The following is a 10,052-nucleotide window of genomic DNA, read 5'->3' on the forward strand; positions in this document are numbered from 1 at the left end:
TCTCAAAGTCAGAGTACACGAGGAAAAGGGCAAACATAATGATGCCTGACAGGTGCAAACCAATGATCTAGTGAGTGTTTAAATGTGTCTGAACGTGTCTTTAAATGCGTCAGCAATCCTCCACACTATGCTGCTCCTGTTATCTGAAAACAATCACTGCCAGAATCAGTGATTCATGCGTGTAGGTTGTTACACACATCTGTTTACTGCTGTACAAGATACCTGTCCAATATGTTGAAACCCAGTGGCATCAAAACAAGTCCTGGATTGCAAAATTCAAAAGTTTCGTTTTAACTCACTCTACATGTAGGGCACATGTTGACATGAACATCTTACCTAATCTAACGGTTTGTTGGGGTTACTCAGTATTTTTCTAATTCCATGAAATGACAAGAACTAACATGTTAGTCTATCTCAATATATTCTCGCTTTGCTACCCTGTCTGAGACTCTCAGATCAAGCTCATTGGATCCCATCTTTAAAACAAGCAAATGTGTATGTCTAACAAATGTAGATATTCAGAGTGCGTTTATTGTAACTAACAAAAGCTTGATACAGCTACAGCTTCGATACAGTCAGATGGCTGTCTAATATATATTTGTATATTCTTTCAGGTTGTAGAAAGTCCTTGTATGAAGGGTTAGGTTAAGGGTTCAACCAGACTGACAACTGACGGCAGAAATCAGATCATATGAAAATACATCTTGCCAGGCTTTGAAGCTGTGCTTGTACCCGAACAACAGTGATGTACTATGAGGAACAACTGGCCGCTGCGATGACAACGGCGAGAAGTGACCACTCGTTCACAAATAACGATAATGGCTACCTTAGTGTAGATGCTGCTAGAATCAGTTATATCAGAACCGCAGTGTATCTCTTCATTGACCTGGATTTTCTTAATCGATCTTTGTAAGAGTTTTATTTACCATCTGGCTTCAGTTGGTTGAAGTTATGTTGTGATAGATGGTTCACCTGCCATGTGTTTATGCCTGTCCCTTATCCACTTAGCAAGGATTACTTCTGGGTCACTTAAGCATAAAAGGAAAAGAAAAAAAGTTTCATGCAACACTGTGGGGACATTGACTAGGTATGTCTTAATCATTTATTCTTGCTTTAGGACCAAAACTATTTCCAAATGTAAATGTAGATAGTTATTTTTATCTGTTTATTTGTAATTTATTAGACGGCATGAGAGGAATGCAACAAATGTGGAGACCTGGGGAAGTTGTGGTCAATGGTCAGCACCCTTTTATCACCCCTTAGCCCTGGGTGCACCCTGACATATATCACTACCCTTGAAGTTTCACATTCAGGCTGAGTGTACTTATAGACACAGATACTGGGCAAAGTGACAGTGGGAAGTTTGAAGCAGTCAGGCTGATGTTATGTAGCAGTATTTGTTGCCTTATGGACATCAAACAGGTTTCATGTCAGTGATTTCAGGCTAGAGTTTCATCAGTAGGTCATTCCATTATTTTTCCCACACACACACCTCTCTATTATTACCCTTCTCTCTTTCTCTGCCTCATCTCACTCCCCCCCTCACTCTGCCATATAATAGTATCAAGTGCTCGGGCTCATATCACTGACCTGTTTGAGGTGGTTGCGCCCTGCAGAGTCTTTTCACAAGGAGTCCTTTCCAGTGTTAAACAACTGTCTGCTTATATTTCACTTTTCGTGACATCAGAACCAGATCAGATTTGTACTGACACCAGAGCAGGGATGTAAACAAAATTTAGGTTTAGGACAAGAAGGTTTCATACGATACATGAATCCATTTTATTCTGTGTAGACACCAAATGTATTGTTTAACATGTTTATTTTCCTTGCTTTGACAATCATGTAGCACTGTGCTCATATTCTATCAGTGGGTGTGAAATAAGAACCCAGCATTAATGTGAGACAGTTTATTCATGCAGCATATTTTCTCCACAAAAATACAGCATAAGACACCAACAATAAAGATCTCAGTTTGCTTCAAACAAACACTTCTAAAGGGTTTGTATCTGTTCTAAATGGCCACATTTGAAGGCTGACTGAAAAGCCTGCTGTCAGAGCGAGAGGTGAGGTGCAATAAATTGTACAAACGGAGATAACAACTCTTTGAGATAGTCTTCTGTTGAAAGATTAATGATGCTGCACTCAGCTGTACACAGATAAAAGTTTTGAAATGTAATCAGACCATGTTTACTGTCACACCTCTGCATACCTGGATTATTGCTATCTTATGTGGGTGTGTGGTTATGAATATATACTCACATATCCATATACTTTCTATACATCTACTACTAGTTCATTGGTGAAGACGCCACAGTTACACAAGATCCACTCTGAACTTTGTTGACCTGGCCAGTTATATCATGTTCACAGACGAAAAAACAAGGTGGTTAGAGCTGCAAAAAGCAAGTGTTTTCTGTTGATTAATCAATTAATTATGAAAAATCTTTACAAATGTCAACAAATTCCAAGTTCAAAGAGTACATGGTGATGTTGTTTTGTTCAAGCAACAGTTCAAAACCCAAAGACATTCAGTTTACAGTCAAAATTATTTCATAAATTCGTTGTTTCAGCTCTACTCATCCCTCTTGTAACAATCTTTTTTCAACGGTAGTACTTTTAATAGTCTTGCCACATTTTATTACAATTTATTTTGAGGTAATTGTTATATTGGTTGCAAACCAACATAAATGGTTTTATCTGGGAATGCAAGTTGTCACAATTAAGCAGGTTATAAACAATGAGTTTAGCTGGATTAGCTAACCTCTTCATTTAGTGTGCACTTGTAATCTGTGTACATACTTATACTTGCTATTTAGAGTCCCTAAATGGGTTCACACTGCCAATTAAATGCACTGTGAGCCAATGGTATAAAAGTTGAGTGTGGAACGCTAGATGACTTTTCACCTTTCAATGGACGGCATTTTGGCTACATAAAGAGGAGGGATCACCAGCATTGTGAAATATCCTAATTGAGACACAGAAGTGTAAAATTATAAGTGTATTTGGTGAAAATGGAAACAGGAAGTGTCTGTAAACTGCGGTGGATGCTGTCTGACTTGCTTGTCACGTTGAACTTGATTTTAGCAAATCTATCATGTTCAGAGATCTCAGCAGTTACTTCCGTGAGTACAATACTGTCAGACTGATGGCCAAAGCTACTGTGATAAAGAATTTACAGTTCTAGTTTATTTCCTCACATATGCACGGATTTAACATAATATACAGGGCATCACTTCTTCAGCCTATAGTTTCCAATCATGAGTGTCCAGATTAGCACACAATAGAATAAGGTTTGTGGCCTTTGTGTGTCCATTGACAATGAATGTTAGGAAAATAAAGACACTGTAAGGCTGTTTTGCATGTGCTACACGTCTTTGCTATAATCATCAAGGCTCATCGTTCTAGAGGGCAGATTTGTGGTAATATGTTATCTGTGCACAGAATACCAAGAATCTAACATGGCCTTTCATGAATTTTTGAAGGAGAAATGAAAGAAAGTCGGAAGGGGCAAGGTAGACTTCAAACAAATATCTTGCAGATGCACAGACAGACAGCTGCAAACACACTCAAACACACACACAGACACACAATAGAAATCAATAATAGTGGAATAATATCCACTGCTAGACTAGCCATAGTGAGTTAATATTCTACTCCATGCTCTACACTGCAACACTCAGACTGAGATCAGACAGTGCTAGTTCATTTCAATCAAATATCTGTCATGTAAAGAGTTGTTGACATAGAAAAGTATTTTATAGCAAAACTGTTCTCATCATCCAAAATATGAATTTTAGTTTATGGTGGCTAAAAGTCTGAACTCTGGAAACAGACTCCAAAAGGAGTTCCCATGTGATATCAGCTGTTCATCACTGTTGTTAATCATTGTTAATGTTACAGTGTAGTAACACAAGTAACCAGTGAAGATCAGTCACACAGGAATGTCAGAGCCCTCCTCCAGCAGCCCAGCCCCCACCCACATGACTGGTCTGGGCTGTTCTCTGATACCAAGTGCTGATACCCAGCCCCCTGCCTTTGTTTACCCTCTATCACTTGACTGTGATACCTATACCAACAGTAGTGTACTCATACTTGTGATCCTGCCTCATTGGGGGGCCACCCACACTGTTGTTACAGTTTTTTATGTCATCAGCCTTCAACCACAAATTTAGGTTAAGTTACTGAACTTAAATTTAGGAGCTTTATTGGTCTTTAGAACCTTTATTGGTCTTTAGTTCTTGAATTTGGTTAAGTAAAGGACTACCATCCTAAAATCTCTCAAAGTAAGTTAAGGACTTGAGACATCTTGTCTCTTGTCCAAGTCATGTGATTTGACAAGACATCCTAGATCACCATGTGAGGTTGGTATTCTGTAACTTTCTTATTGTCCACAAGCCCCATGAAAAGCAAAACCAACATTGAATCTTACTAACCTAACAAGTATTGTCCCTGTTTTCAAATCCTGGTGTATTTTATTTCTTTGTGCCATGGACACAAGCCAAAGGAAGTCGCAGATGTCAAACTGCAACTGCAAGAGTATCATAGTTTAGTTTAGTTCATGAACTCCACCTGCATAGTGTTTGGTTTCAGTGACATTTTAGACCGACAGCGGAGCAGTTTGACTGGTCTGATTCCTCGATTGGATTCCACTTATCCAAAAGTTTGCTTTATTTTTTTCCTGCCATACCCTGCAACCTAAATCAGAGATACTCATACAAATGAATGGGAGGTCCTGGGTTTTCACTGCAGTGCCTGATTAAACCACTTCAAGCTGAAAGCTCCCTGGTGTTGCTTCATTTTTAGTTGCCCATTTTTTGTTTACTGTGGTTTCCAAGGTCAAGAATTACCTTTGTGCTTAACATTTATTTGTCGCCATTTTAAAGGTTTTATAGCTAACACTTCATTTAAATAGTCTGCCTACAGTGGGGGGGGGGGACTAAATAAGGGAATAGTAGCACATATTTTAGGAAAGTCTCCCCTGAAGACATTCATAGAGTTGCACACCAACTTTCTATTGGTATGGCAAACTGATACTCCACACTCAGAGCTGTACTGAAGGTTACAGCATTGCCCATCCCCCAGCAGTCAGCCATTTGCCATAAACCTGCAGCCTAATCCCCAAGTCCACTTTATACCAAGAACCATATGCTGTCCGTGTTCTTCCAGCTTTCTCTGTGTCACGAGAGTCTCTGAATGCCTAATGCTAAATATGACACTAGTCAAACTACATCTGGTATTTTATCTGGCTTCATCTGAGTCTCAAATGTGTACTGTTTGTTTTGTTTCACACATAACAATTCAAATGTAGACACTCATTAGTTAATAAATGTTAATTCTACTTCCAGTTACATTATTCTGCTTGTTAAATTATCAAGTTAGTAGATATGTAGAACTGTTGAAATCAGAAAGTTTGTTTACTGTTTGCCTTTATTTTCTTTATTTTTCTAGACCTGTTTTCATCCATGTAAGTAACAAAACTTAAATCAGGGTTAGAAATGCTTTGCAATTATAGAACAGTGAACATGTCAAGGCCTTCAGCAGTCACTTTGGTGCATACCATGTAATCAAAACTGATTTAACTGTCAGCCGGAACTATAAATAAAAATAAAACTCAAGTTGTAATAATGACATTTTTTCTTTTAAATGCCTTTTTTTCCACTATGGAAGTTACAATTTAAATGTGCTGGACAGCAACATGCACATTTACAGTTTGTTTTTGGTCAACAATAATCTTTTTTGAGAAAACAAAACAATTCCAAAATGCTGAAAGACAACATACACATTTCTATCTTATAATGGACACGAGTATCTCTAAGCAAATAAGTCACTTGCATACTATACATGAAAGTGCATTTGAACACTGCAGCTGTAAACACATCGTTGTGTAGAATTGATTTTTCCTGTGTTACTAAGAAGATGTTTCGTGGCATAGGGCTGTCTGTGGCATCTGTCCTATGTCCCTATAGTCCTTAAATCACTGGTCTAACCCTCCCATGCCCACTTACAGCTCAGTCAATCCAATTATGCTGATTGGAGGCTCCCCCCTGCTGCGACTTAGCTGTTGGAGCAATCAGTAAGAAGCAGGATTAGTGAGTCAGCAGAAAGGACAGGAAAACCCTCCACATGAAAAGTCTTTAGCCAGCGAGAGCCGACTTCAATTTACTTAGGCTTGATTAACTTGAATTACTCGTCTTGTCATTTAGTCTTTCACTTTTCATTAGTCTGTTTTTTCTTGTTCTTCTGTCTTTCATATTCTTGTTGCCTACTACATTTGGCATTTGGCACCTTTATGTCTATTTCCTCCACACTGCCACCAATAAAGCAGTTTCTCTCGCCTCACTGGGACGAGGGTGTAGAATTTCAAGCCTCAAAAAGACCTGGAAATGCACATTATTATTGTTATGGATGTGCCATAGAAATGTGGTGGACAGTTTATTTGACAGTAATATAATATTAATGTGCCTGATGCATTTGTTTATTTATTTGTTCCACTAGTTTCAAAGTAGCATCTCCAACACTGGTAAGTAGCGTTTTCAAAATGAGCTGGACTCAAGGCTCATTCTGCAGTGGCAAGCTGTCTCCCATTATCTGTGGTTGAGGCTAAATCTCTCTCTTTCTTTCTCTCTGGAGTTACCACTGTAAAGATGTCAGCAGGCCTCACCACAGGATCAGGATCAGAATCAAACCCCAACCAGATGTCCAGCTCTGGCTCCGTTTTACTTTTTATCTTTCATTCTCCATCTGCCCATTTCGTGCTTCTCATTTCTGCCTCTGCTAAAGCTCATCATGTTGGTTTACATGTACATTATCATACATTTACATACATTTCTTATGTAACAGTTCCACTGCCTCCTGTCTTTTACCATTCACCCTATATGTCTTGACACTTTTTGCACTATTATTCTCTACTTATTCTCTACTTACTTATTCACTACTATTCTCCATCATTTTTAGCCAGAACTCGTCTTTTTTTTTTCCTCTCCTGTAATTATGTGCTAGCTTGTTGAGGAGACAACCATATTTCTAAGATGGTTAAAAGTTAAATATATTGTTAGCTATTTTAAAAACTGGTAGCTAGTAAGCATTCTACAAACCTATTTCTAAAAAAGTTGATTTCCCTTGCTCAAAGGCACCTCAGCAGTGCCCAGGAGGTGAACTGGCACACCTTCCATTCTTTGGTCCATACTGGACTTGAACCAGCCACACTCCAGTTCCCAAACCAAGTCTCTATGGACTGAGCTACTACAGGAAAGGAAGAAACCAATCACCCAGCTTGGAGCCAAAATGGGCAAGACTTATTTTTGGCATAATTTATGCAATCAGTTACCATTCCTACATCAAGACAAAGATCTTAAGTCAGGGATACATCAGTCACTGAATCTGTATCCTCATACCGACGTGCAGAGATTAGCTAACTTTTCTGTTTCTCACTGTTGTGTTTCCTTCCTCAGAGCAGCACAGTAATTGCAGAAGGCTCTGTGGTTTTTGATGGGTATCTACACGTCTGTCAGTACACCCAGGCCTGGCCAGTTAAAAGGAGGATTCAGATTCATGCACAATTTCAAATGAGACATGCCGTCCAAAATAGAACTGCGTGCATCCAAAACATAATGTTACCACAATCTGTGGAGTTCAACCATCAGAAGAAAACCTCCATTCAAGGCAAACCACCTCAGGGTTACAGCTGCTTTAATTGTACAGAAGAATTGCGTACAACAATGGTGTTAGATGTAAAATGCCACTTTCTCGTATCGTCGTACATCAAGTTAGTAACTGCAGAAGGACATGTTGTGTGACAGCTGTCCATGTAAAATCCAGAGGGACTTCATCGGGGTGACCTGACTCTTTTACCGTTCATCTCATGTGACATTCTTTGCACTAAACTCAGATCATAGCTGCAGAAAATAGAGCCCATCCACTCCCCCACGTAGTCTCCTTGCTTAGTCACTGTCACTGGAGCGCCAGCCAAGAGAGTTTCCAGCTTTCATGTCTTGACAGGCAGACCAACGCGAGATAGCTTCATTTACCCTGAACTAAAGCTTTAAAAGTGTTCAAACAGATAACTGCACCATATATACACAGTTAGAAATCAGAACACATCAGAAAGCTGACTGATGTAACAGATGCCACCTAGTCCCTGAGAATGATGATACTAAGGTGTTGAAGTGACAGTATAGGCCAAACTTCAGACATCAGCGCAACGTCTGCCTGGAATCTGTGTGTAAAGGTAACCGCCCCATGTACAACAGGTAAACAGGAAGTATACACTATTTACCCCAGACAAATATTTTCATATTACTCAAGTTTCATTCTAATAAAGTATCAATATTCCTCTATTTTTTCTACCTTTTGCATGCTGGGCCTTTAGCTGACATGGACTGATCTCTGTACTCGTCACACTCACAGTGTAGACTTGTTGTGTTAATTCAAAATAGAATAAAGGTTCTCCAGGGAACGACCTCAGAGTTACAGCCTGTTCTTCACTATGTGAAACATGTGAAGGATTTCAGCTATGTGCCACACTGACACGCTTCAGGCTACTTATCATGTCACACACCCACAGGGAGGCATTTTATCTTACAGGGCTATTCATTCTTTGGTATCAGTATTTTATTTTCTCGCTAGTTCAGTTCCACAGGATTTTCTATTTATATGTAACAAGGCTGTTTTATGTAAAGCAGACACTTTTCAGTGGCGTACAGTTTATTCTAAAAGTGTTGGATTATCCTTACTGCATTCCTCTCATGCTTTAAAGGAGCCATTTAAATCTTGTTGAAAGGGATACTGCAGCAGTTTAGTGTTACATGAAGACATTTTTAAAAAAGAATGTTGTGGAGAGGCTTGCCATTTCCTCATGTCTTTATGCTAAACTTGGCTGACTGGTGGGAGCTTGGCTTAAAGTAGCTCTCAGATATGAGTGTTATCAATCTCCTCATCTAACTCTCTGCAAGAGAGTGTATTTACCAAAGTGTTAAACAGGGCCGCTGCCAAGCCTCCGACAAGCATCCCAGGAAATGTTGGCCAGAAATTGAAAGCAATGTTTAAAAAAATGTATAAATTGGCTTTTTTAAAAATGATTCATGTATTAATGTCTGTTCTCTGGAGGAGAAATGCTGAGATCTTTATTTATGTATTCATATGTTGTTGCCTTTAGTTAAATTTAAAGTCAGAATCAGCCTATAACCATCATTTTTGTAATTAATTATACAACACTTCTGTCAGGTTTCTAACAAACATAAATTCACGAAAGTAAAATGAAATGATAGCCTCAGTGTTTTTAAGGGTAATCATGACCCCGAGTGAGCATCAGGGTCAGTTAAAGGAATAATTAGATGTTCAGATTGAGCCAGCCAGTATCCAAAAGGTAACAAAATCCACCTTGTAACATTTTGGTGGTACAAACAAACAAGATAGAATGTGCTGATACGTGGATTATATTACCTTTGGATAAAGCCAGGTTGCTGTTTGCCCCAGTTTCCAGCTTTTGTTGTAATCTAAGACAACCTGCTGCTGGCTGTAGACTTATTATTAGATATGAGAGTGGTGTTGAACTTTTTTAAATCTCTGCAAGAGTATAAGCATATTTCCTTTCATTGACATGAGATACAGGACTTTGTGAAAACCCCTGAAGAGCGGCTGGAAGACTTCTAAGAAACCTTTTTCTCAGCACCCACGAGAAACACTGCCACGTTATTACATTTGAATCACAGCACGTGTACCTGAGGCAGAAAATCCAGTTACTTGGGTGACACTGCACTGATATAACAGCTCCCCTCCCCCTGATCTGTGGTTCCTCTTGTTGTAGAGGAGCTGGAGCAGCTGGTCTGACGTCAAAGGTCTGTTCCACCCCTGAAGCTCCACACCCACCTAGGCAAAATACAGGTGTTGAAAACAGGCCTGGTCTGTCTGAATATACAGCAGCACCCTCCCTCCAGGCATTAGAGCATCACTGCAGATCAGTGCTCTTTAAATCAGAGCTAGGAGCAGGTTGAGCTGGGTGAACTGCTGTTAGGGGCCTCATACATAACCAGAGTGAGCTTTTGTTGTCATGC

The sequence above is a fragment of the Larimichthys crocea genome, chromosome XII (assembly GCF_000972845.2).
Source record: "Larimichthys crocea isolate SSNF chromosome XII, L_crocea_2.0, whole genome shotgun sequence".
NCBI classification, from domain to species: Eukaryota; Metazoa; Chordata; class Actinopteri; family Sciaenidae; genus Larimichthys; species Larimichthys crocea.